General features: G+C 37.9%; 2 pseudogenes; both read right to left on the bottom strand.

Annotated features, from left to right (window-relative positions):
- Window positions 1-16,051: 16,051 nt before the first annotated feature.
- On the bottom strand, window positions 16,052-16,720 carry LOC149192080 (protein DWD HYPERSENSITIVE TO UV-B 1 pseudogene; annotated as a pseudogene).
- Window positions 16,721-21,323: 4,603 nt separating this feature from the next.
- On the bottom strand, window positions 21,324-22,088 carry LOC149192079 (protein DWD HYPERSENSITIVE TO UV-B 1 pseudogene; annotated as a pseudogene).
- Between the last annotated feature and the right edge of the window lie 3,659 nt (window positions 22,089-25,747).

Genomic DNA, 25,747 nt, shown 5'->3' with positions numbered 1-25,747 from the left:
CAAACCTTCCTTTCTCCCATCCCGTGATTCTTTCCAGGTGATAAATTCAGAAATCCTTTTATGGATCTCATCATACTCAAGTCTCATGTCAACAACTTGGCTTGTTAACTTATCACTGATCTCGCAATAAGGACTCATTTGCAAGATTTTCTGGCAAAGTACTTCCTTTTGCTGCATTAGTTGGGAGTTAAGACTAAGTGCTTCCTTTATGAACTCATTAATTTGCAGATTAAGTTTATACTTATCTGTCATAACTTGTATCCGCGCATCTCTTTCTATTAGGCTAGCTTGATGTCGTATTCTCATATATTCAAATTCTTGCTTGAGTTGCGCTGCTTGTAATTCTTCTTGTTGATTGGATTTCTCCTAAGCTAATTGTTGTTGTAACAGTAGAATTATTTGTTCCTTTTCTTTAAGCATCATTTGGACCTTTTTCCCTTTGTCAATAGTTTCTGTGGGATAGGGCCCTATGTATTGCGACAATTTTGTGAGATTTTCAGATGGGTCCATGGGCAAATCCTTCCAAATGATGTCCATTTGTTCATTTTTAGAAGTTTTAATAGTTACAATGTCCATCTTTCTTTTCTTCATCTGTCTCTTGACTATAGCTTTCTAGGTACGACCATAAAATACTTCTAGTAGAGGTATTTCTTCAACTCTCAGAATAATTTCTGAAGTAGGAGTAACATGAACGATTTCAATGTCCTGAGTGCCCTTAACTCCTTCCTCTATCATTTCGAGATTTGACTTGTGTTGGGTTTACTTAGGATTCTATATTTCAGATGTTTGCTCAGGGTTTGAATCTGTGTGAAGCTTTTTGTTAATGTGTTCCCATTCATGTTCCAAGTCAATAACTGGGCTTTTACCTGACTGAGTTGATGAAGAGACAATTTCTTTGTAGTTCTTTGCTGAGGTTTGGTTAGCCATTTCATCTATAGTTCCAGCTGTGTCCTTCTCGGACTCTTTATTTTTGTTTCCTCTTCCATTTTGAGACTGCTACTCTGAGTGCTTTGACTCATGCATAGATCTCTCTTGGGTATCTTCATCGGAGTTTTCTTTGGAGCTATCCTGCAAGCTTACACTGGGAGTTAGCTCCCTTATTGATTCTATCTGCAATATTCCAATGGGACCTTCAATAATAGTTTTTCCCTATACACATTGAAAGCCCTAAGATCATCAGGGGTTAAATGTTCTGATGCCGAATGAAACACTTTTGAATATGTTTATGCCTGTAAGAAGAGGTCATCAAAGGCATCCCCTTCGTGGGTTAATGAATTTACTTTTACCATAGTAGTAAAATTATTAACAGTTTCATTTGGGTCATGCTGCCTTCCCAGAAGTGTATCTAATTTAAAGGACTTAATAATCTCTTCTTCTTTTCATGCATGTCCAAAATCATGTAGCGCAAATGCACCACATTGCAATGGAAATGTAGGCCAAATGGCCTTCTTTTGCTCTTTCAATCCTCTTCTTAATCCACCTTCCTATGTTGTTTGGTAGGCTATTTCTCTGGCCATCAATTTGTTGGGGACATAAAATGGGAGAACATGCAGTGAAATAATGCTCCCAAATACTTTGATATAGGTAAATGTCTCATACCCAAACCATCTGGCCACTGGAAAAATATCTGCTTTAGCCTATTTAGAAAACCTAGAGGCAGTTCTACTGTATACTTCTTTATGGATGGGTAGCATAACTCAACAAATTTTATAAAAATGGGGGTGAAACTCAGATTCCCACAAAGTCTTATGGTACACATGGATAGGAAGCGGGTCTTGGAGAGTCCACTTCCATCCCATAATGGGAAATTTAGAACTAAAACAAAGTGCGTCCATTACAAAAGCACTCATGAAAAATGTGGGATAAACCCTTAATGAGGGACTTATTTTTCTCCTATATTCCATAATGGCCTTTGGTAAATTATGTCACAAAATTTGAGCCTAGTTCATTATCGTTGCATTCATAACTACATTTATTAATGGGAGCCATTCCAGGGAAAACTTGGTACTATCAGGTTTACAGAACAATCTACATAGCACGACTACTGCGAAACTATGGGCAAGAGAAATAGATGTCGTAGAGTACATACTCATTTTATCCCGTTTGAGCTTGCCTTATTTTGTTGTCCAGGATTGTGTGATGTTTGTTGGGTCTTCATTTTCCTTGGAAAATTTCTCAAGGAACAATTTATTATAGATCTTCTGTGGCTCTAGTAACTGGTACATGAGTCGTAGGTTGTCTATTGAAAAAGACACCATGACGTCTTGCTTGTGATTCCTAATGTTCAGTCTGGAATGTTTGCCTCGTTAATTACCCATTTGGCCATCTTTGTATACGGGATTATATTTGGTCATGAAGCTATGAGGTGCAGGAAAGAGTAGTTTGTTTCAATATAGGAGGCATCAAATGACTCCTGGGAATCTCTTATGGCTTTTGTTTCGAGTGGCCTAGGATGCTCTTCTTCTTACAAGTTGTACATGGCCTTCCAGGTTGTAGTTCCTCCGTCTTTGCTACATGTAGTATCAGAGAAAAGAGGAATCATTTTTTATTTCTCAGACACAGTAGCCTTTCCCTTCTTTCCATTGCTTCTAACGATGCTCCCTACATATTTTCCTGAAATGGAGCAATGCAGAAGTTATCGGATAAACATAAGTAAGAATGACAATGAGAATGACTGGTACATATAACTTGAGAAGGTGAGAAGAAATGAGTTTTAATCAAATGCAGATGAAAAGATATCCTATGACATCAAGCCGAATTTTAACATAAATTCCATTCACCTATATTAAATAGCCACTAATGGTCCCTTATTACTACCTTTATTTCTCATTAATGTATCTTATCGCAAAATGGGAAGGAGAACTTTTGAGGTGGCTGGCTTAAGTTATGAGAGTGGCGATTTTGCGATTTTCGATGAAATGTCACAAATCGCATTGTCGCATGTTTAATTGTGTTATTTATTATTTATTAAAGTTCCTTAGGTTCCTGCGGGATGCGAGATGCAAGATAAGAGGTGTGTTCTTTGTCATTTACAGTTATTTACCTTATAAAGCGCTTTTCATTACACGGTAGACTTAATCACCATTTTATGATATTAGCTTCTACTGGGTCTGGAATTTTATCACATTTAGCAACATCAAACAATTCATAAGATTTTAGACCTTTCTTTAAGTGTTCAGGTGCGATGCAATAAGACTGACTTGTCCTATCGCATTTTGCATGTCAGAACATGATTCATGGGTTTGCGTCCTTTGTGAGGGTCAATGTGCAATTGTCATACGAGCTTTATTAAATATGAAATGCCATAGGTCATAGCTTTTAAATGGAAATCCCAATGATATTTATGTTAGGTGTGGTGATCCTTTAGATCGCAATTCATGGGTTTTGGTTGTTAATAAGGCTTTTGACACACTTGGTCCAGCGGTATGTAAAAATGCAAGAATTGTTATCTTTCAAATGGTTTTGACTTGATATCTTGTCTAAGTGCTAAATTTCTTTTTGAAGGATTTTATCATGGGTCCCCATTTATTAATATAATATTATCTATTATATTAATAAATGGGGGGGGGGGGTTGTTGAATAGGAAAACAATTGGCGATTCGCTGGAAGAACCAGTTATCTCTGATAGTTTTTTGAAATTTCTAAAAACTTCCAAAATAAACGTAGTTTAGAAAATAAAAATACATGCAATATAAGATAAGTAACATTTATCTGAATGAAAAAACAAAATCTACCTAATTATTTTCGATTTGATTATCCTTTTTAATATGAAAATTGATTTTTCTACATTAGTCATTACTTGGTTTTAAATATAAAAATAAGGGTCTCTCTAAAATAGGCTTTTAGATGTACTCAGTTGTCATAGGTAGAGCCTCGCCTACCAGTAAGCATCCATAGCCTTAATAGGGTTACCTTTTAACCATCAATGATTCAGTATCCCATCTAGGTAAGAGTTCAATTTTTAAAGATAAATTGAGATTCATATACTTACTTTCTTTCTCATTATTTTCTAAACAATTCCTTCTTCTTAAAATTTTCGTTTTCTTCTTAAAGGTCATTGCCTTCGTTTGGTGGCCAAAATTGACAATGCCATTCACTAGTTGTAACTTTAACTAAACAAGTTGGCTCGTGATGGGACCCCTCGTCTTTTGATTAACATAATCTCAAGCCATTACCTTGGTTTTATGTGCAGTATTGGTAATGTCATCTTGTTACTTCCCTATGATCATGGTAAGTCGGATCTTGATGAGACCTCTTATCCTTTAAGTTTTAAGCATATTTTAGAATTACACTCTAAAAAAATGAAACCTTACTAGATGGGGAGAATCATTGACTCCTTAAGAGTTTCTGGATGACAATTACAGAGTTAAATATTCTTCTTTGTAAAGAGTCCTTGCTTTGTTATAGATACTTTTATTAACTAATGGTAAAACAAAGGTTTCTTTACAATGTTGAGATTTATCAAAGGGCAAATAATTTTGGTAGAGGACAAGCAATTTCAGAGTAATAGAGCTTAGCTTGTGTTTCAAATGTAAAAATCATCTTCTTAACAATCTCTATTTATACAAGTGAAAAGTCAAAATATAAAATAGATTATCATTGTAAAGGCTACAATTAAATGCTACTCACCTTTTATTTTCCTAAAAAATGAAAGCAATATTGTACAATGAATGGAAGAGATTATCTTCTATGAAAAATATATTTTTAGAATCTGCCCATTAATAGGCAAAGAATCTCTCTTGCTTGATAAATTTTGCAATAAAAGGGTTGATGGGCCTATTTGTTTCACAATATGAAATGGGCCAAGCCACATTCTTTTGAATTTGGTATGCTTAACTTTTTCCTCGTGTGCTTTATCCCATGTCAATACCAGGTCTCTGAGATGAAAGGATTTTGAGCTTACATAATTCACATCAAATGAAGATTTCACTAACTTTTGATGATGTGCATGTGTGATTTTGGCCTTTTCCCTTTCTTCTTCGAGCTTAAGGATTTGCGATTTCCTTACTTGCATATTAGAGGAAGGAGTTTCTTCAATAAATTGAACCATGGCTAGAGAGGGAATAGCTACATTTGTAGGGAGAAAAACTTCTCTCCCATAGACCAAATTAAAAGGAGAAGTGCCTATTGAGGCCTTTTGTGATATTAAATCTGCCCATAGAGAAAATATTAAATATTTGTGCCTGTTTTTGTGGCTTTGATCAACGGTTCGTTTGATGATTCTTATGAGATTTTTGTTTGTAGATTCAGCCAAGCCATTTCCTTGAGGATAATAGTTAGCAGAGTATTTATGTTTAAACCTTCTTTTAGGAGAAAATTCTTTCATAGAATTGCCTGTAAAATAAGACGCATTTAAATATGAGGGCAGATGGTAGACCAAATATAGTAATAATAAACTGCTCAATAAATTCAATAATGTTTTCAGAATTGGCTACGTTAAGTGGAATTTATTCCACCCACTTTGTGAAGTAATAAATGGCTATAAGAATATATTTATGCTACTTTGAAGAGTGAGGAACGATCTCACCTATTATGTCCAGTCCCCATTGTCAAATGGTTGTTCAATGTTGACTAGCTGCCATGATAATGCAAGTTTCCTCTGTCTTCGAGAAACTGTTTGACAGCCTTTACATTTCCTTACATACTCGTGTGCTTCTTTAAATAAGTTTGGCCAATAATAGCGAGCATGCAGGATTTTATGTGTGGTTGTGTCCCCTTCAAAATCTCCACCAGCTAGTCCATCATGGAGTTCTTGCAAAACATTTCCTTCCTCCAATTTTTGAAGACATCTAAGAAAAATCGAATCATAATTTATTCTAAACAACACATTATTTAAGATTTGATATTGTCTATCTTTTAATCTCAAAGCCCTTTTTCTTTTGTAACATAGTTGCGTAGGGGCATATCCATTTTTAATGTAAAATATGATATTAGCAAATTTTGGATCCAATGTCATTGAGGCTTACCTCATATACTTGTATATCATCACCTAAATCCCAATTTTCCCTTTTCTCACCTACATCTCTCCGTATTAATAAATTTCTCACTGTTGAGAATGGGACTACTACCTTGGTGTGGGTTTTGAAGATAAAGGGTATGAAATGCTTTATTGATTTGAAAATAGAAAAATCTTATTTTTCAACATCTGAATAGTTTAACTCAGCCCCCTACAAATTGGACGTAAAGAAAGAAATTAATGCTTCGTCTTTGTCATCATTGACCTGTGTTATTATAGCTGCATATGATTTCTTGGAAGCAAAAGTATACAAAATGAAATGATTAGAAAAGTTCGAGGTTGCTAATGAGGGAGAATTTATGATTTTTTATTTAATCAGATCAAAGGCTTCATGCTCAGTATGTCCCCATTTAAAAAGATAATTTTTCTTAATCATAGATTGGAGAGGTAAAACAATTCGCGAAAAGTCAGGTAAAAATATTTTGACAAAATCTATCTGACCTAGGAAATATTTCATGGATTTCTTGTTAAGAGGTAAAGAGATTTCAAAAATTTCTCTTATCCTGTCAAGATCAATGTGAATTCCTTATTTGGATACAATAAATCCAAGGAGATTTCCTTCGCTTAAACCAAAGAAATATTTCTTGGGATTGAGAGAAATTCCATACCTCTAACAATGCTCAAAAATTTGTTTTAAATCCTTTAAATGATTACTGTGCCTTTTTTAGTAGATAGTTATATCATCTAAATAGATTACCACTAATTTTTTCACCAAGATTTTGAAATTTATGTCCATGGCTCTCTGAAATATGGCACCAGCATTTATTAACCCAAATGGCATATTTTGATAGGCGTAGGTGCCCCATCTAGTTCGGAAGGTATGTTAGGATATTCTGACACATAGGAAATAGTTAAGTACAACTTGGTCTAGTATAGAGTTAGGTAAAGTGTGTTTCTTTACCTTGTACATTTTGTAACTTACAATCCGACGGTCACGATATGTAGTGATCCGACAGTTCATTCTCTCCTCGATATTACCGACACTTGATCCGTGGCTTGACACCCGATTGGTCCATGATTTCTATTTAAAGCGCATGGAGGGTCATTTGTAGGGTGATCCATCTATGAGAGAAGCTTATGTAAATTTTCATTCTTTTATTAATAAATTGCCTGAAGTGGCCCCGTTGGCTCAGGCCGTGGACTGTTTCCCTCTTTGAGGGTTTTAACCACGTCAAAAATACTGGTGTATTGATCTGCGATCTGGTTGTGAGCGGTGTCCTTTGGTGTTTTGTCTGAGGAACTTACCCTGTAAATTCCTACATGGTATCAGAGCTATTTGAGGGCCGTGTCCATTGGTGATTCAAATCTGAAGCCGGTAGAACTGCATCCAACTGCCGTTTCCTAGATCTACTGTTTCTGACTGCTTTCGGGCCAAGAGGACTACTTTGTTGTGTTGGGAGCATCTGTTCCAGTGAGGAACCCCTTTCGTTTCACGTGAAAAGGTTTTCGTTAGCCCTAGCTGCGTCATTTTTAAGATCTGGAGGTATACAATGTTTATTTGTAGTTTATAGTTATTTTCTCTCTGTTTATTTCGGTTTCGGTTTATTTAGCTTTTTTTATTACCGGATCTATACCTTTCATTTCTGCGTATGCTCTTTGCCCTGCAGCTCTGTGCGATCTGGGCAAATTAGAAAGAGAAAGGAAGGATTTTTCTCATGTGTATGCTCTTTTCCGCTGCACCTTAGTGTGATCTCGGAAAATCAGAAACATTGAGGAAAATACTTAGTTTCCGGCTAAAGCTAACTTTCAGCCGCAAGGTTCATTTTTTAAAATATTTAGTTTTTTGGCTAAAGCTAACTTCGAGCCGCAAGGTTCGTTTTTTTTGTATGTCCGTGTTGGGTTTTGGGTTTTTGTTTTGTAGGGAAAAAGAGCCTTCTCAAAGCAAGCACACAACCCAAAGCATCAACCCCCCCCCCCCTCTCTCTCTCTCTCTCTCTCAAATTTTTTGTATAGCTCAATTGGTTCAAAGCTATTTTAAGAGAGTAGAGGTCTTGGGTTCAAGTCTCCATTTTTTGGGGGCGGATTGTTTTTCATTTCCGCACATTCCCGCACTTCGTCGGCGACTTCATCAACGTTTTGTAAAAAGCCATAACTTCTTCATCCGGAAGCCGTTTTTAGAGCCGTTTTTTTAAACCAGCCTAATTTTTCGAGATCTATCCATTGGAACACTTAGTTTCAGCATCTTTAGCTTCAGTTTCCATTGAAATGGAAAGTCAATACCAAGTTACCCTTGACGGCACCAACTACTTCCAATGGTTGTCCTACATTGAGGATTTACTTAGAAGTAAAGGTCTCTACAGAATAGCCTCAGGCCAAGAAAAGAAACCGAAGGATGAAGATAAGGCTGCTAAATGGGAAAATAGGCAATATCAAGCACGTGGATTGATAGGGATGTCTATTTCTCCAGATCTTAGATTCCATATTGCAGAACTTGATACTCCTGATGAAGCACTGCAACAAATTACTAAAGTCTTTGGAATTAAAAATGAACTTAAAGCCCATCAAATTGAAAATGAATTGCTTACATTGGACCCCGATAATTTTTCTTGCATTGAAGATTTTTTGTCCAAGTTCAAGACCCTTAGAATTCTCTTGGAAGGTGTTAAGGTTAAGAAAGAAGATAGTAGCCTTATCTACTCCATTCTTACTAAGTTGGGACCAGCCTATTCTGTGTTTGTTTCCACCTTCCATTCTACAAGAGAAGCCTTCATTTCTCAAGGACAAACCTACAAGTCCCCTTCCTTTGATTCCTTTTGTGATTCTTTAATAAATGAACAAGAAAAACTCTTACACCTTGGTCTTCTTCATCTTGGAAACTCTTCTAAGAAAGCATTAGCCGCCCAGCAACAACCAAATCCAAAGAATCCTAAGAAGTTGTATCCTAAAAAGAATGGTCCTAAACCAAACAAGGGTCCTAAGCAATTTCAGCCTCAAAATGAAAAATCATTTCAACAAAATGATAAGACAAATAAAAACAAAGGGAAGAAGACTGATAGACATTGCAACTTTTGTAATCGAGATGGCCACTTAGAATCCAAATGCTTTAAGAAAATGGAAGCCTTGGAAGCAGCAATGAAGAAGCATAACATCCATTTGGAGCAATATTCAACTTCAACTTCATCTTCAGGAATGGCACTTTCTGCATGTGGTTGTCAAGCATCTCGGTCTAGCTATGCACTAAATGTATCTTCTTCTTCTCATTCTCATGAGTGGCTCATTGATTCTGGAGCTTCTTATCACATGGCCAAAAACAAAGCCATGTTTTCTTCTTTAAATGATTGTAACAACAAAAATATATATGTTGGTGATGATAGATCTCTTAATGTTGTAGGGACTGGAACTGTTCATCTAGACAATGGTCAATTTAATGATGTATTATGCGTTCCAACCTTATCCTGCAACCTTCTATCTGTATATCAGATAACTCATTCAGGTGAAGGTAAAATCGTTGAATTTTCACCTCATGATGTTGTAATCAAGGACCTAAGAGATCCTAAACAAATTTTAGCTACTGGCATTGCTGATGATTCTACAAGGTTGTATAAGTTTCACAACTTTGGGTCATCTAATCTTCCCTCAGTATTTGTTGCTCATAACGATGAAGTGAGCAAACTTTGGCATGAGCGATTTGGTCACTTAAACTATCGCTTCCTTCAGCATCTATGTAAAGGAAATATGGTGACAGGTCTTCCTATGGTATCTTGCAGAGATGGTGTTTGTTCCGGATGTGTACTCGGAAAACATCATCGGGACAGTTTTGAAAAATGTGCCTCTTGGCACGCCTCAACCCCTTTACAGCTTGTGCATAGTGATTTATATGGTCCACTTCCAGTTGTTTCATTCTCTGGTTGCAAGTATTTCTTAACTTTCATTGATGATTTCTCCAGACGCACTTGGGTATACTTCTTAAAACTCAAGAGTGAAGTATTTAACACATTTTTGGCCTTCAAGGCCTTTGTTGAAAAACAATCTAGACATCAAATTCTTAAGCTAAGATCTGATAATGGCGGAGAATATGTTAAAAACACATTCATCAACTTTTGCACTGAGAATGGAATTCAAATGCAACATACTGTTCCATATACTCCACAACAAAATGGTGTAGCTGAAAGGAAGAATCGCACCTTAAAGGAAATGGATAACTGTATGCTACAATCTAAAGGACTTGGTCTTAGTTTTTGGGCAGAAGCAATTAACTGTGCAAATTACATAATAAATCACACTCCTACTAAGGCTTTAAAGAATATCACTCCAGAAGAAGCATGGAGCTCAATCAAACCAGATGTAAGTCACTTTCGTGTTTTTGGAAGTGAAGCGTGGGCCCATATTCCAGATGAAAAGCATAAAGCTTTAGAACCTAAGAGTGAAAAATGTACCTTTGTTGGATATTCTGAAGATGTCAAAGGCTATAGACTTATTCCATTTAAGTCCAAAAATTTAATCATTAGAAGAGATGTAAAATTTGATGAAAATATATCGGCCTGCGAGCCTAGTCCGGCGGATGTGCCACCTCTCCCTATCTCTTCTACTTTTGAAAAAATTTCTTCTTCAGATGATGAAAGTGAGGATGACAATCCTCCCCCACCATCTCAGGATCCTCCTTCGGCTCCTCGAGATGCAGCAGGTGATCTTGCAGGTGATCCTACAGATCAGCGACGCACACGTTCTCAGTTTGATAGAGCCTCTTCTTTACTGGCTCAAGCCCCAGTAAATTATGATCCTAACACCTTTGCAGAAGCTTCAGGCCATCCAGATTGGGAAGCAGCTATGAATGAAGAATATCATTCATTATTGGCAAATGATACATGGGATCTTGTTCCTCTACCAAAGGGACAAAAACTTGTTAGATGCAAATGGGTTTACAGAACCAAGTATGGACCAGATGGGAAAGTTGATAAACATAAAGCTTGTCTGGTTGCTAAAGGTTTTTCACAAGTTGAAGGCATTGACTACATTGAAACCTTCTCCCCTGTTGCCAAAATGAACTCTATCCGCCTTGTTCCTTCCCTTGCTGCCTCGTTCAAATGGGAAGTCCATCAGATGGATGTTAAATCTGCCTTCTTGCATGGGGACTTGCATGAAGAAATCTACATGGAACAACCCATTGGCTTCATAAAAATAGACTCCAACCTTCTATGTCGGCTTAAGAAATCCCTTTATGGTCTCAAGAAAGCTCCTCGAGCTTGGTATGCCAAAATGGATAGCTTCCTTTTAGAATCTGGCTTTTCTAGGTGTCATTCTGATAATACTGTCTACACCAAGAAAGTGGGCAAGTCTCTTATCATTCTTGTTCTTTATGTTGATGATATTATCCTTACCGGTAGTGATCCCAACCTTATAAACCATGTGAAGTCCAGCCTTAAAAAGAAATTTGAAATGATAGACTTAGGACACTTACATTATTTTCTCGGTCTTCAAGTCTTGCAATCCAAGGAGGGTATTTCCCTTTCCTAGTCCAAGTATGCCTGTGATATTCTACACCATTTTCACATGGAAGACTGTAAGCCAGCCCCTTCTCCCTTTCAGTCTGGAGTCAAACTTTCAGTCACTTGTACTTCTCCTGAAGTTGATGCTACCTTATACCGTCAACTTGTAGGAAAACTTTTGTATCTAACCCATACTCGTCCTGACCTTTCCTTTGCTATTGGCCTTGTTGCTCGGTTTATGCAAAACCCACGTGAAAGTCATTGGAAAGCAGCTAAAAGAATACTCCGTTATGTTCGAGGTACAGTTCAGTTTGGGGTTCATTACAGTGCCGAAGCATCTCCTCTATTGGTTGGTTTCACTGATTCCGATTGGGCTGGTGACCCTGATGATCGGAAGTCTACTGCAGGTTATGTGTTCACTCTTGGTTCAGGACCTATTACATGGGCTTGCAAGAAACAAGGTGCCATTTCTCTTTCTTCATCAGAAGCAGAATATCGTGGTGTCGTAGAAGCTAGTAAGGAAGCCTTGTGGCTTCGTCAGATCCTGTCAGAGTTTGGCTTTCAACAGGAGCATCCGACTACACTTTGGTGTGACAATCAAAGTGCCATTCAGCTATGCAAAGATCCAGTCCAACATCAGCGCAACAAACACATTGAACTGCACATGCACTTCATCAGAAAGCTCATTCATGACCATGTTCTTGAAGTGCAATATTGTTCAACAGATGATCAAGTTCCAGACATCTTTACAAAGGCTCTCACAGAGGCGAAGTTCACTAAACTTCGATTTATGGTTGGAGTTCAGGAAGTTGTCACTAAGGGGGGATAGGCTCTAGTGCCTCCTTCCTTCTCCTATTGTGTCATATTTGTAAATCCTTCAATCCTATCCCAAGTTGTTCTTAAGGGAGGATGTTAGGATATTCCGACACATAGGAAATAGTTAAGTACAACTTGGTCTAGTATAGAGTTAGGTATAGAGTTAGGTAAAGTGTGTTTCTTTACCTTGTACATTTTGTAACTTACAATCCGATGGTCACGATATGCAGTGATCCGACGGTTCATTCTCTCCTCGGTATTACCGACACTTGATCCGTGGCTTGGCACCCGATTGGTCCATGATTTCTATTTAAAGCGCATGGAGGGTCATTTGTAGGGTAATCCGTCTATGAGAGAAGCTTATGTAAATTTTCATTCCTTTATTAATAAATTGCCTGAAGTGGCCGTGTTGGCTCGGGCCGTGGACTGTTTCCCTCTTTGAGGGTTTTAACCATGTCAAAAATACTGGTGTATTGATCTGCGATCTGGTTGTGAGCGGTGTCCTTTGGTGTTCTGTCTGAGGAACTTACACTGTAAATTCCTACAAGGTAGTCTCTAGTCAGTCAACTAGATGTATTAGAATCTTATTATAACCTGAAAATCCATCCAAAAAAGACATTAGTTCTGAGCCTACAACCAATTGCAGTATCTGCTCCATAGGAGGTAATTGGAAGTTGTCCTTTTGACAAGATTTGTTGAGATTGTGAAATTCTATACATATTCAAATATCACCATTCATTTTTCTAATCGGAACAAGGTTGGAAACCCACCTTAAGTGCTTGAAAAGAAAGATTATTTTGGCTTTGAGTAGCTTATTTGATTCGGATTTGATTTGATTTTCTAAATTCGGGTGGATCTTTCTTAGCTTTTGCTACACGGGTTTTTCATTAGATATCATGGGGATGGTATGTTGAATGATGGAAGTGTCATATGTCTTAAGGTCTTCACAGTTCCAAGCAAATACACTCTTGTATTTCTTCAACAAATGGATGAAGGTTGATTTTTTATGTGGTGTAAGACCAAGTCCTAGATTGATATTCTGAGGCTTAAGGCCAGTTCCAAGATTAACTAATTCAAACCTCAAAGTTAAACTTTGGAGTTTTGAGTTAGTGGGTTTTTTGAATCTCTCCTTGAGATCATATAAGTCTTCCATCTTAACCACATTCTTAGGTATGGAATTTACAATTGTTTCTTGCTTCATCTAGTTGTTATGTTGATCTTCATCTATTATCTGGTCATCGTAGGAGCCTTCAAATGTTAGAAAACTTATGATATCTGGATCATTATTAAAGACTCGCCAATTGGTGATATTTTTGGGAATAGAAGGCCTAACAATCAATTCAATAGAAAAACGAACGGGGCTATAATCTCTTGGTGGTATGAGCTTGGATGCGACATTAGCCAAAAGATTGACACTTGCATTTTGGATTCTTGGGATAGGATAAATATTAAATGCTATAAAATGAGAAGTGAGGTCTTGGACTAATGATTGATATTGTTTCAAATATCTATAGAGACAATGTATAGTATTTCTTACCTATTTTATCACAATTTCCGAATCTCCAAACACTTGAAGATGTTTGATAGTAAGGTCAATGGCTTTATATAGCCCTTGAACGAATGCTTCATATTCGACAGTGTTGTTTGTGGATTCAAATTCAAGCCTACATGCTAACATAATTTTTTCCCCTTCTAGGCTAACTAATATGCATCCTGCTCTAGCTCCAACATTAGACTTAGAATCGTCAAAATTAATTTCCAAAATAAAGAGTTAACTACAAGTCTATCTACAAATTTATACACTTAGAAGCATCTATTTGAGAATAATTTTCAACTTGCGATATAACAGAATTTTCCAAGAAGGGTGAACTATTTGCATTAAAATTTCCTAGAAATGATTCAACTGAGTAGTTTCTGATGATATTGCTGCTATATGTTGCTGGCTCATTCTCTCCCTCTAATTCTGTGACAATATACTTTTGATGTTTTTCGTGGTAAACCCTTATTTGATTTGGCTTTCCATTATATGGAAGCCACATGTGGTACCTATCAGTTGTAAAATAGCCTTTAAGCTTTTCTGACCAGTCTCTGCTAAGGATTAAGCCATAGAACTGGGGAATAACGACCACAAGAATTTCAATGACTTGACACACTTTTGACTTTGATGAGAGTATAATAGTGACTTGATTAAGTTCTCCTATAAATTCGACTTGGGATCTGTTATCACAAAACCAGTACTAAGGGCTGCAACCAAGCAAGATTTCATGTAACTCTTTCAACCAGACTTTAGACTAAGGATTAGCCTCCTTAGTCAGAGAGGGCTCTCTCACAAACTTTTGATAAAAATCATTCACAACAACAGATGGCTAACTCTTCACACATTCATGAAAACAAAGCTGGTTGGACACATATCAAATTGGTCTTCATTGGGCTATGGAGTCTCACACATTTAGTAAACAAAATCACAGTCATTTCATGGAAGTCAAGGCTCTTTGCATCAGATGTTCAAACATATTTCACATAAACCACGGCTTGCCAAACATACAGGAAGTCAGAGCATTAAAAATGAATTCTGAGTGATTATGCTATAACAAGGCTGTAAAAGAACATTAAGAGAATAAACCACCATCATATTTGAACAATATAATCCATTGAGAATCTTGAGAAGAAACAACCACTGCTTTACTATTACTGTAATAAGTCTTTACATTGGCCCAAATAAACTCTGTTTTTGTATAAAATCTCCAACCCTGTTTACATCAGAGTTTCTCCTATATATAGGAAAACCAAAACTCAAACTACCTTGAGTCTCCTCAACAAGCATGAGGGGAGAGCTCGATGATCTACCATTAATTAACCTTATCTATTTCTAAACAAACTTAATAAATACAAAAGGTATTGCGTTGTAAATACATAGAGTCCTAATCATCTTGACATTCTAACTCTATCTCCTCGTATGCATGATGCTTTGTGAATGCTGCCACATGTCCTCTTTCTGTTTCGGTTGAGGTATCTTGAAGGAGAACACACTGAATGAGCTGGCCTTGGATTCCAGTCACGTAGATGGCTTCATTAATTAACCAAGGGAGGTGCTCTGTTTTCACGGCCTCTGTCTCCCATCACTCTTCATCACTTTAAAAACATGTCCTCTGCTCTTTAATTCTTCCCAAACAACGCATATCACCACACCTTTCAAATGAGCTGGAAGCCTTATGAGCTGAACAGGTGTACAAACTGGATCACCGAAGACTAAAACCAAAACCCTAATAATTCGGTCATAAAGTACCTTTAACGAGACTTTAGCTGGAAACAAAACATTTCACCTTTTTGCAATGCACATATGTCATCTTCTGAACAGCTAGGATAGTTTTGAATAGTCACCTTTATGCTCTTGAAACATTTCATTCAAAATTAGCTGACCTCAGCATCAATTTCATTTTTTCTCATAAAACAGTCATCTACAGCAGTTTCGTAGCGCACTACGAAACTGCTGTGTGACTTAAAAAACACAGTCTTCCTCTAAGCTGCTCACAAAATTGAATAGCTGCTGTTTGCTAGGCTTCACGGTTCACCATTTGAACCAGCCTATAAATAACCAACTGCTCATATTCATCCTTGAAGACCGACAACACCGCAAGCAAGTCTGCCACCAGCATTTCCTGTGCTCTTACTCAATTCATGGCCACCTTTGCCAAGATCATGTCTGAGCACAGCATATACGAACAACTTTTTTCTCACAACTCCCACTAATAATGTAATCCCTCCCATTCATATAATATGACCGAGTACAGTTCTAAACACTTCCTGTAGGAGTAATGTCAAATTTCATATGTAGCCTTCCATCCACAGCTAAGTGTTGCTTGACCTCATTATCCACAGTTGAGGAAAGGATATAATGATCATCACGAGAAAAGCACACCATCACATTCCCTCTTAAGCTGGTCGTTGTATACAAAGGATGTGTAGGCTTTTGTCGTAAGTCCCAAGTTTTGATTTCCTGATCAAAAGATGAAGTCGCAAACAAGTATGCGGAATGATGAGCAAACTTTACCACATTTATATGTTCACGGTGGGGATCTTCGAAAACTTGTAACCGTTTTCTACTGCACACATCATACAGAGCAACATGTTTTGAATATCCACTAGCAAGGAAATAATTATATGTTTCATTAATATGGACAGATGTTAATTTCTCAAACTCTTCATATGTGTAAGTGGAAGGGTTTCTACTGCTGCTGCCTGCACCATATCTGGAAGGAAGAACAGTTGAGCGCATTCGGTTCACATCATACAGTTGTAATGTGCCATTGTCAGAGCCAGCAATAAGCTTGGAAGGGTCCTTGTTGAACCAACAGAGACCAAGAATACTATGATTTGCTCCAACTGACTGAACATGTCCGACAATTTTACCACTTTCATGGTTGATCACAACCACTTCCCCATCCAAAGTCCCGAAGACCATCAAACTAGCATCAGATGGATGATACTCAAATTGTCTGGGCCGAAACTTCTTGTTTGTCCTTAAGCATGTTGTACCAAACAATGAAAAAGTCGTCCTCCAATGTTGTCGACGCGCACAACCACAGCATAAAACTTGTATATAAGCACACCATTTCCCTTTCCACTCATATGATGCTTGTAATCTAACTCCAGATTGTCGACGAAAGTATCAGAAAACGAATCGGTGCTATAAAGGATGGAGTCCAGCTTTGAGGTCTCGTTGCTCCAGCACGTTTCAGGTCTTCCTTCTTTTGTTTTTATTCAATGCGCACTCATCTTTTAACGACACCAGTTAACATAATTCCAGCCCTTGCGCCACATCTCTATCCCGGTGTCACTAATCATGGCGGCCTTGTGGCAATCAAATCTTTATAAAAACCACTTGACACTTGGCATTTAATCACTGCATTCCATAAGAGAAAATTCTAATGCTGATATTGTCAAACAGTTTATGCACATTCTCCATGCTAGTTCACGGACATGGCAATATAGAGCATCCATTCGTGCCTCATGATCAAATGCGCAGCCTTCCAAGAGGCCACGAATTCTGTGGTTCTGAATATTAAGATAATGCCAAACTGGATTTAACTCAGGCTCCAACTCCAATAACAGCATGATGGTGTTCTCAAGCTAAGTGGACAAGATACATCAGATGCAACAGGCCGGGTATTTACTAATTTCATCCATTGCAGAGACCAGCATTTCACCAAAGGATAGAGGCAAAGAAGAAATAGCAAACGCTGACCCACTGCGTTCAAGAATAGATACTGGCACCCAATATTCATTATTGACAATATCTGATGTAATCATTTTCATCCAAGAGCAGAGCCTCAATATGAACACCTCCATAACTTCGGTTTGTAATGCAAACAATGTTTGTACTGCATTCAAGGGTGCGCAGTCCTTCCCTTAGTTTCACAAACAGATATAATGTCCTGTACCATTCTAGCAACTTCCTCCAAGGAATGATTTGAATCCTTTACGTTACCAAGGCCGTCTTCAAAGGAGTTTTGTCTAGCAGTCTCTTCATGTTTCACTGAACCAGGAGCGCCATTTGTTGAACCTACCTTAGCAAACTTCCCATTGAATATCGAAAGAGCTAATCTCCAAAATGTTGGTACATGGTGCACAATGACAGATGTAAGCCTACGAATGAGTCTTCCTCTGAAAGCATCTGCTTCTTCACCAGTCACTTCTTTAATATGAGACTCCTCTCTTATATCATTATCACCCAACAGAAGGGAATAATCTATTGAAGACTGCACAAACTCTTATTTGATTTACCCAGAAGATTGACCACTAACAATTACAAAAGCTTCACGCTGGCTTGTCATTTGGGTGTAAGGTACACGAGTAGTCGAGGAGAATATACTACTTGCCACATGCCATGCTGTGTCCAGAGCCCATTCTAATAGCTGATTAACACCCAGCACATGTACATTAGCAAAATATTCTCCTTTCTCAACCGCTTTAAGAAACCATGATAATGCTTTCGCATGGTCACGGGGAACCCCCTTCAAACCAAAGTAATGGAATACACCAACTTTATACATTACCACTGCATTCCCTTTTGGGCCTTTGCATCACTCTGCTCATCATCTAAATTTAGTATATGAACCTTCTACTGAAAACCCGAGAAAATCCCTAATTTCGTAGCGCGCTACGGAATCACTTGAAGCATGTTGCGCTGCGAAACTGTTAAAAGAGGATTCATGCGCTGCAAAAACACCCTGTCCCTAAGCTAGGCTAAAAAAATTTGGCAACATAATTTTCAGTGATAACAGTGGCTCCACTTGGGATAGTGTGCCCTTGTGGTACACTAGGAACATGCGGCTCCAGTGCCTTATCCATTTGTGACAAACAGAAATTTTCTTGACAAGCATAACTGTAGGAGAAAGAAAGCTACATCTACTGAAAAATAAAAATAAAAAAAATGCTCAGTTAACCTTGAGCTTATTTGCATTTACCTCTACCTACCTACCCTAACCATTTCAACTTCTTTTCTGCTCAATCAATGTGAAATTTCCAATGAAGCCAATCATTTGTCTTATCTGATATTTGATTTCTTAGACTGCATCGGAGTTTAGAGCCAATATGATAGTGTGATGACCGCTGCCACTGAAATTGTCTCTGACCTTCTTTGAAAAACTGAAATACTGGAGAGTAAAAGTCTTCCATGTAATCAGCTACAGGATCCCAGAATACATGATCAGCTTGTTTTTCCTTGTAACTTTCCAGCTGTGCAAACTGATCTTCAACCACAGTATTCAGTTCCTCAATCGTGAAAGAGAAAGGAACCAACATTGTCTCCTTGCGTTCTGCCATAGAAAACTTCTGAGAATAATGATCATGATCATGAAAACTGTATGCCTGAATTTGTCCTTCTAAACCTTCAATTTCTTTTTCAAGGTCCTCAGCAAATTCATCCAAAAATCTCATCCTATCCTCTGCCTTGCAGTCAAAGGATTTTAAATATGAGGACAAGGACAAAGAAAAATATTCATTTGTTTCTTCTTTGCTATAATCATTATTCCATTGTTTAAAATCTGCAACTGAGGGAGAGTCTGCCACCAACTCTGACCTATCTATCCATTCCTCCAAAAACATGAGCCAAAGGTCTTGAAATGACTTAATGGATTTGACAGGAAAGTTTTCCACCCATTGTTTGCATTTCCCTTGAAGTGAATCATAGAATAACCTTATGCAAACATCCTCATGTTTAACTCTAAGAAGCTCAGCAAAATGACAGAAATCTGAGATATGCTTCAGAGTTAAACTCAAATCTTTTCCATTAAATTTGGGACCATTCCTTAGAAAATATGCATCCTTGGGAAAATGATTTGGGAAACCATGAATTCCTGAGAAATCTATGCATGCATACCTTGAACTAAGAATGGCAGCTTCTGGGTCCTTCATAACTCCAGTGGAATCACCATGAATGTATGAACTTTGAATTCTTCAACAATGGAGTCGCCAAGGTAGGTTTGCAGCCTCGAAAACCACTTTGAACTCCTGCTACCTTCAGAAATTCAATCTTAAAATTTCGGGAAAAAATAATCTTCAGACTCCCGGCAGACGCACCAAAATGTTATCACAAAATCAGTACTAAGGGCTGCAACCAAGCAAGATTTCATGTAACTCTTTCAACCAGACTTTAGACTAAGGATTAGCCTCCTTAGTCAGAGAGGGCTCTCTCACAAACTTTTGATAAAAATCATTCACAACAACAGATGGCTAACTCTTCACACATTCATGAAAACAAAGCTGGTTGGACACATATCAAATTGGTCTTCATTGGGCTATGGAGTCTCACACATTTAGTAAACAAAATCACAGTCATTTCATGGAAGTCAAGGCTCTTTGCATCAGATGTTCAAACATATTTCACATAAACCATAGCTTGCCAAACATACAGGAAGTCAGAGCATTAAAAATGAATTCTGAGTGATTATGCTATAACAAGGCTGTAAAAGAACATTAAGAGAATAAACCACCATCATATTTGAACAATATAATCCATTGAGAATCTTGAGAAGAAACAACCACTGCTTTACTATTACTGTAATAAGTCTTTACATTGGCCCAAATAAACTCTGTTTTTGTATAAAATCTCCAACCCTGTTTACATCAGAGTTTCTCCTATATATAGGAAAACAAAAACTCAAACTACCTTGAGTCTCCTCAACAAGCATGAGGGGAGAGCTCGATGATCTACCATTAATTAACCTTATCTATTTCTAAACAAACTTCATAAATACAAAAGGTATTGCGCTGTAAATACATAGAGTCCTAATCATATTGACATTCTAACTCTATCTCCTCGTATGCATGATGCTTTGTGAATGCTGCCACATGTCCTCTTTCTGTTTCGGTTGAGGTATCTTGAAGGAGAACACACTGAATGAGCTGGCCTTGGATTCCAGTCACGTAGATGGCTTCATTAATTAACCAAGGGAGGTGCTCTGTTTTCACGGCCTCTGTCTCCCATCACTCTTCATCACTTTAAAAACATGTCCTCTGCTCTTTAATTCTTCCCAAACAACGCATATCACCACACCTTTCAAATGAGCTGGAAGCCTTATGAGCTGAACAGGTGTACAAACCGGATCACCGAAGACTAAAACCAAAACCCTAATAATTCGGTCATAAAGTACCTTTAACGAGACTTTAGCTGGAAACAAAACATTTCACCTTTTTGCAATGCACATATGTCATCTTCTGAACAGCTAGGATAGTTTTGAATAGTCACCTTTATGCTCTTGAAACATTTCATTCAAAATTAGCTGACCTCAGCATCAATTTCATTTTTTCTCATAAAACAGTCATCTACAGCAGTTTCGTAGCGCGCTACGAAACTGCTGTGTGACTTAAAAAACACAGTCTTCCTCTAAGCTGCTCACAAAATTGAATAGCTGCTGTTTGCTAGGCTTCACGGTTCACCATTTGAACCAGCCTATAAATAACCAACTGCTCATATTCATCCTTGAAGACCGACAACACCGCAAGCAAGTCTGCCACCAGCATTTCCTGTGCTCTTACTCAATTCATGGCCACCTTTGCCAAGATCATGTCTGAGCACAGCATATACGAACAACTTTTTTCTCACAACTCCCACTAATAATGTAATCCCTCCCATTCATATAATATGACCGAGTACAGTTCTGAACACTTCCTGTAGGAGTAATGTCAAATTTCATATGTAGCCTTCCACCCACAGCTAAGTGTTGCTTGACCTCATTATCCACAGTTGAGGAAAGGATATAATGATCATCACGAGAAAAGCACACCATCACATTCCCTCTTAAGCTGGTCGTTGTATACAAAGGATGTGTAGGCTTTTGTCGTAAGTCCCAAGTTTTGATTTCCTGATCAAAAGATGAAGTCGCAAACAAGTATGGGGAATGATGAGCAAACTTTACCACATTTATATGTTCACGGTGGGGATCTTCGAAAACTTGTAACCGTTTTCTACTGCACACATCATACAGAGCAACATGTTTTGAATATCCACTAGCAAGGAAATAATTATCTGTTTCATTAATATGGACAGATGTTAATTTCTCAAACTCTTCATATGTGTAAGTGGCAGGGTTTCTACTGCTGCTGCCTGCACCATATCTGGAAGGAAGAACAGTTGAGCGCATTCGGTTCACATCATACAGTTGTAATGTGCCATTGCTAGAGCCAGCAATAAGCTTGGAAGGGTCCTTGTTGAACCAACAGAGACCAAGAATACTATGATTTGCTCCAACTGACTGAACATGTCCGACAATTTTACCACTTTCATGGTTGATCACAACCACTTCCCCATCCAAAGTCCCGAAGACCATCAAACTAGCATCAGATGGATGATACTCAAATTGTCTGGGCCGAAACTTCTTGTTTGTCCTTAAGCATGTTGTACCAAACAATGAAAAAGTCGTCCTCCAATGTTGTCGACGCGCACAACCACAGCATAAAACTTGTATATAAGCACACCATTTCCCTTTCCACTCATATGATGCTTGTAATCTAACTCCAGATTGTCGACGAAAGTATCAGAAAACGAATCGGTGCTATAAAGGATGGAGTTCAGCTTTGAGGTCTCGTTGCTCCAGCACGTTTCAGGTCTTCCTTCTTTTGTTTTTATTCAATGCGCACTCATCTTTTAACGACACCAGTTAACATAATTCCAGCCCTTGCGCCACATCTCTATCCCGGTGTCACTAATCATGGCGGCTTTGTGGCAATCAAATCTTTATAAAAACCACTTGACACTTGGCATTTAATCACTGCATTCCATAAGAGAAAATTCTAATGCTGATATTGTCAAACAGTTTATGCGCATTCTCCATGCTAGTTCACGGACATGGCAATATAGAGCATCCATTCGTGCCTCATGATCAAATGCGCAACCTTCCAAGAGGCCACGAATTCTGTGGTTCTGAATATTAAGATAATGCCAAACTGGATTTAACTCAGGCTCCAACTCCAATAACAGCATGATGGTGTTCTCAAGCCAAGTGGACAAGATACATCAGATGCAACAGGCCGGGTATTTACTAATTTCATCCATTGCGGAGACCAGCATTTCACCAAAGGATAGAGGCAAAGAAGAAATAGCAAATGCTGACCCACTGCGTTCAAGAATAGATACTGGCACCCAATATTCATTATTGACAATATCTGACGTAATCATTTTCATCCAAGAGCAGAGCCTCAATATGAACACCTCCATAACTTCGGTTCGTAATGCAAACAATGTTTGTACTGCATTCAAGGGTGCGCAGTCCTTCCCTTAGTTTCACAAACAGATATAATGTCCTGTACCATTCCAGCAACTTCCTCCAAGAAATGATTTGAATCCTTTACGTTACCAAGGCCGTCTTAAAAGGAGTTTTGTCTAGCAGTCTCTTCATGTTTCACTGAACCAGGAGCGCCATTTGTTGAACCTACCTTAGCAAACTTCCCATTGAATATCGAAAGAGCTAATCTCCAAAATGTTGGTACATGGTGCACAATGACAGATGTAAGCCTACGAATGAGTCTTCCTCTGAAAGCATCTGCTTCTTCACCAGTCACTTCTTTAATATGAGACTCCTCTCTTATATCATTATCACCCAACAGAAGGGAATAATCTATTGAAGACTGCACAAACTCTTATTTGATTTACCCAGAAGATTGGCCACTAACAATTACAAAAGCTTCACGCTGGCTTGTCATTTGGGTGTAAGGTACAGGAGTAGTCGAGGAGAATATACTACTTGCCACATGCCATGCTGTGTCTAGAGCCCATTCTAATAGCTGATTAACACCCAACACATGTACATTAGCAAAATATTCTCCTTTCTCAACCGCTTTAAGAAACCATGATAATGCTTTCGCATGGTCACGGGGAACCCCCTTCAAACCAAAGTAATGGAATACACCAACTTTATACATTACCACTGCATTCCCTTTTGGGCCTTTGCATCACTCTGCTCATCATCTAAATTTAGTATATGAACCTTCTACTGAAAACCCGAGCAAATCCCTAATTTCGTAGCGCGCTACGGAATCACTTGAAGCATGTTGCGCTGCGAAACTGTTAAAAGAGGATTCATGCGCTGCAAAAACACCCTGTCCCTAAGCTAGGCTAAAAAATTTTGGCAACAGAATTTTCAGTGATAACAGGATCAGTCTAACTACACATTGCGAACAAAATATTTTTGGGGTTCTACGTTTAATTTTTCATAAACTGTTCTTGGCAGGATGTTGGATGAAGCTCTAGAATGAACTAAACAATTGTGTAGATTCTTGTGGAAAACTTAAAAATTTGAAAGAAATGGAGTTCAGGATTTGGATCTTCCTCCTATTAGAGAAATATCAGTAGGACCGATTCTGTCTAATGAGGTATTAGGAGGCCTTCCCACTTATTGGTCAGCTTGCAAGATTACAACAACGGGAAGCGAAGAAGTAGGGACAAATTTTAGATCTTTGAGAAATAGCTTTTGTTTATCTTTTAAATTTCTAATATCATGTAATGTGATGTTTGCCCTAGTCATTTTCATATGTTCTACTATGTTGTATTCCATTTCATTAGAGACTAGCAGGGTTTTAGCTGAAGGTGAAGAATTTGTTTGAGGAGTAGTGGTTTGAGTGGATTTAGATGAAGATTTCTTACCTATTTCTTTGTCTTTGAGATCTTGAGTTAATACCTTCTGCTTTGGATTTGTTTGTGGCAAATCAACAAGGCTTCTACAACTGGTTGCAATAGGTAATGCTTCTTGTGCTTCTTCATTGGGAAGGATAAAATCCCACATTCCTTGTAACTCAACTACTTTTTCATCATATGTTTGTTCTTCAGCTGTTGAGACTTCTTCTTTCTCCACATCCAATTCAACATTTGTGTATGGTGCTTGGAGGCTTAGTATCAGAGGAGGGATTTATTTTGTATGGTCTAAAAGGTTTCCTTGATAAAGTCTCTGTTATCTGCTTCTTGATATCAACCATTTCATTGGACATGGTTTTAAGGACTTTTTGTAGACCTTCAAGGTCAACAGGATCTTTCAGTGGTTTTTTTTGGATTCATCCCTAAAATTTACTTTCTTGGATTTTTGTTATTCTAATGCATTCTTCTTATCTAAGGCTAAAATGCATTTTTCTACAGCGATGGCTTATTTCATGTTTTCTTCCAAAGTTGGTTTGGCAGCTCTATCAACAAAAATAGTTGTGTTTGAGGGAAGGGCAGAAATGTACCATTCATTTTGGACTTCATCACTGGGTTTAGATGCCATTGGGATTTTATTCAATAACTTGTTAAAACGTGAATTGAAGTCCATAATCGGTTCTCTAGGTTTAGCTTTCAAGTTGGAGAGATCATTGATAAGAGTAGTCATTGATCTGTCATCTATAAACTTTGTTAGGAATTTCTCTTGAAAGGCATCCGAACTATTAATGGAACCCGATGGTAATGAAAAATACCATGATCTTGCTGATCCTTGTAAGGTATAAGGGAATAGGATTACAATTGCATATTCTTCTACTACTTTGTTGAGGTTTATGGACAACATAAAATTGTTTATGTGTTCTTCAGTTGGTAATCCATCATCATGATTGAACTTTGGTAACCACTTTTCTGGATGGGTGGGAAATGGATGTAAGGGTCTCGCCATCCAAATAGCTCCTGGATTTTTCCATGGCCTTTGAGCCATTGTAGGTATCTATGTAGAGGAAGATGTTCCTGTATTTGAATGTGATTGGGTAGAGGAGGTTTGTGCTCCAGTACCAATGTAAACCATGATCTGGAGTTGTGAAGTGGATGGTTGATTTTGTGATGAAGTGGATGGAATCAATGAGGTTGTTTAAGGTGATGATGATAGAACCTCACTATCGAATTAAGATTGTGTCCTCTTGGCTCTCTTACGGTTTGGTAGAGGGAATTCCAATGGGGGGATCCAAAATTTTTCACTCTGTGCTCTAGTTAACCTTTGAGATGAGGGAAACTGAGAAGAAACAATAGATTGGGATA

The sequence above is a fragment of the Pinus tabuliformis genome, chromosome 2_2 (genome assembly GCF_031772625.1).
Source record: "Pinus tabuliformis cultivar Carrire ecotype Pingquan chromosome 2_2, CPIR1, whole genome shotgun sequence".
In the NCBI taxonomy this organism is placed as follows: domain Eukaryota; kingdom Viridiplantae; phylum Streptophyta; class Pinopsida; order Pinales; family Pinaceae; genus Pinus; species Pinus tabuliformis.
The sequence above is the reverse complement of the archived record's forward strand: the minus strand, read 5'-3'. Positions and strand labels throughout refer to the sequence as shown.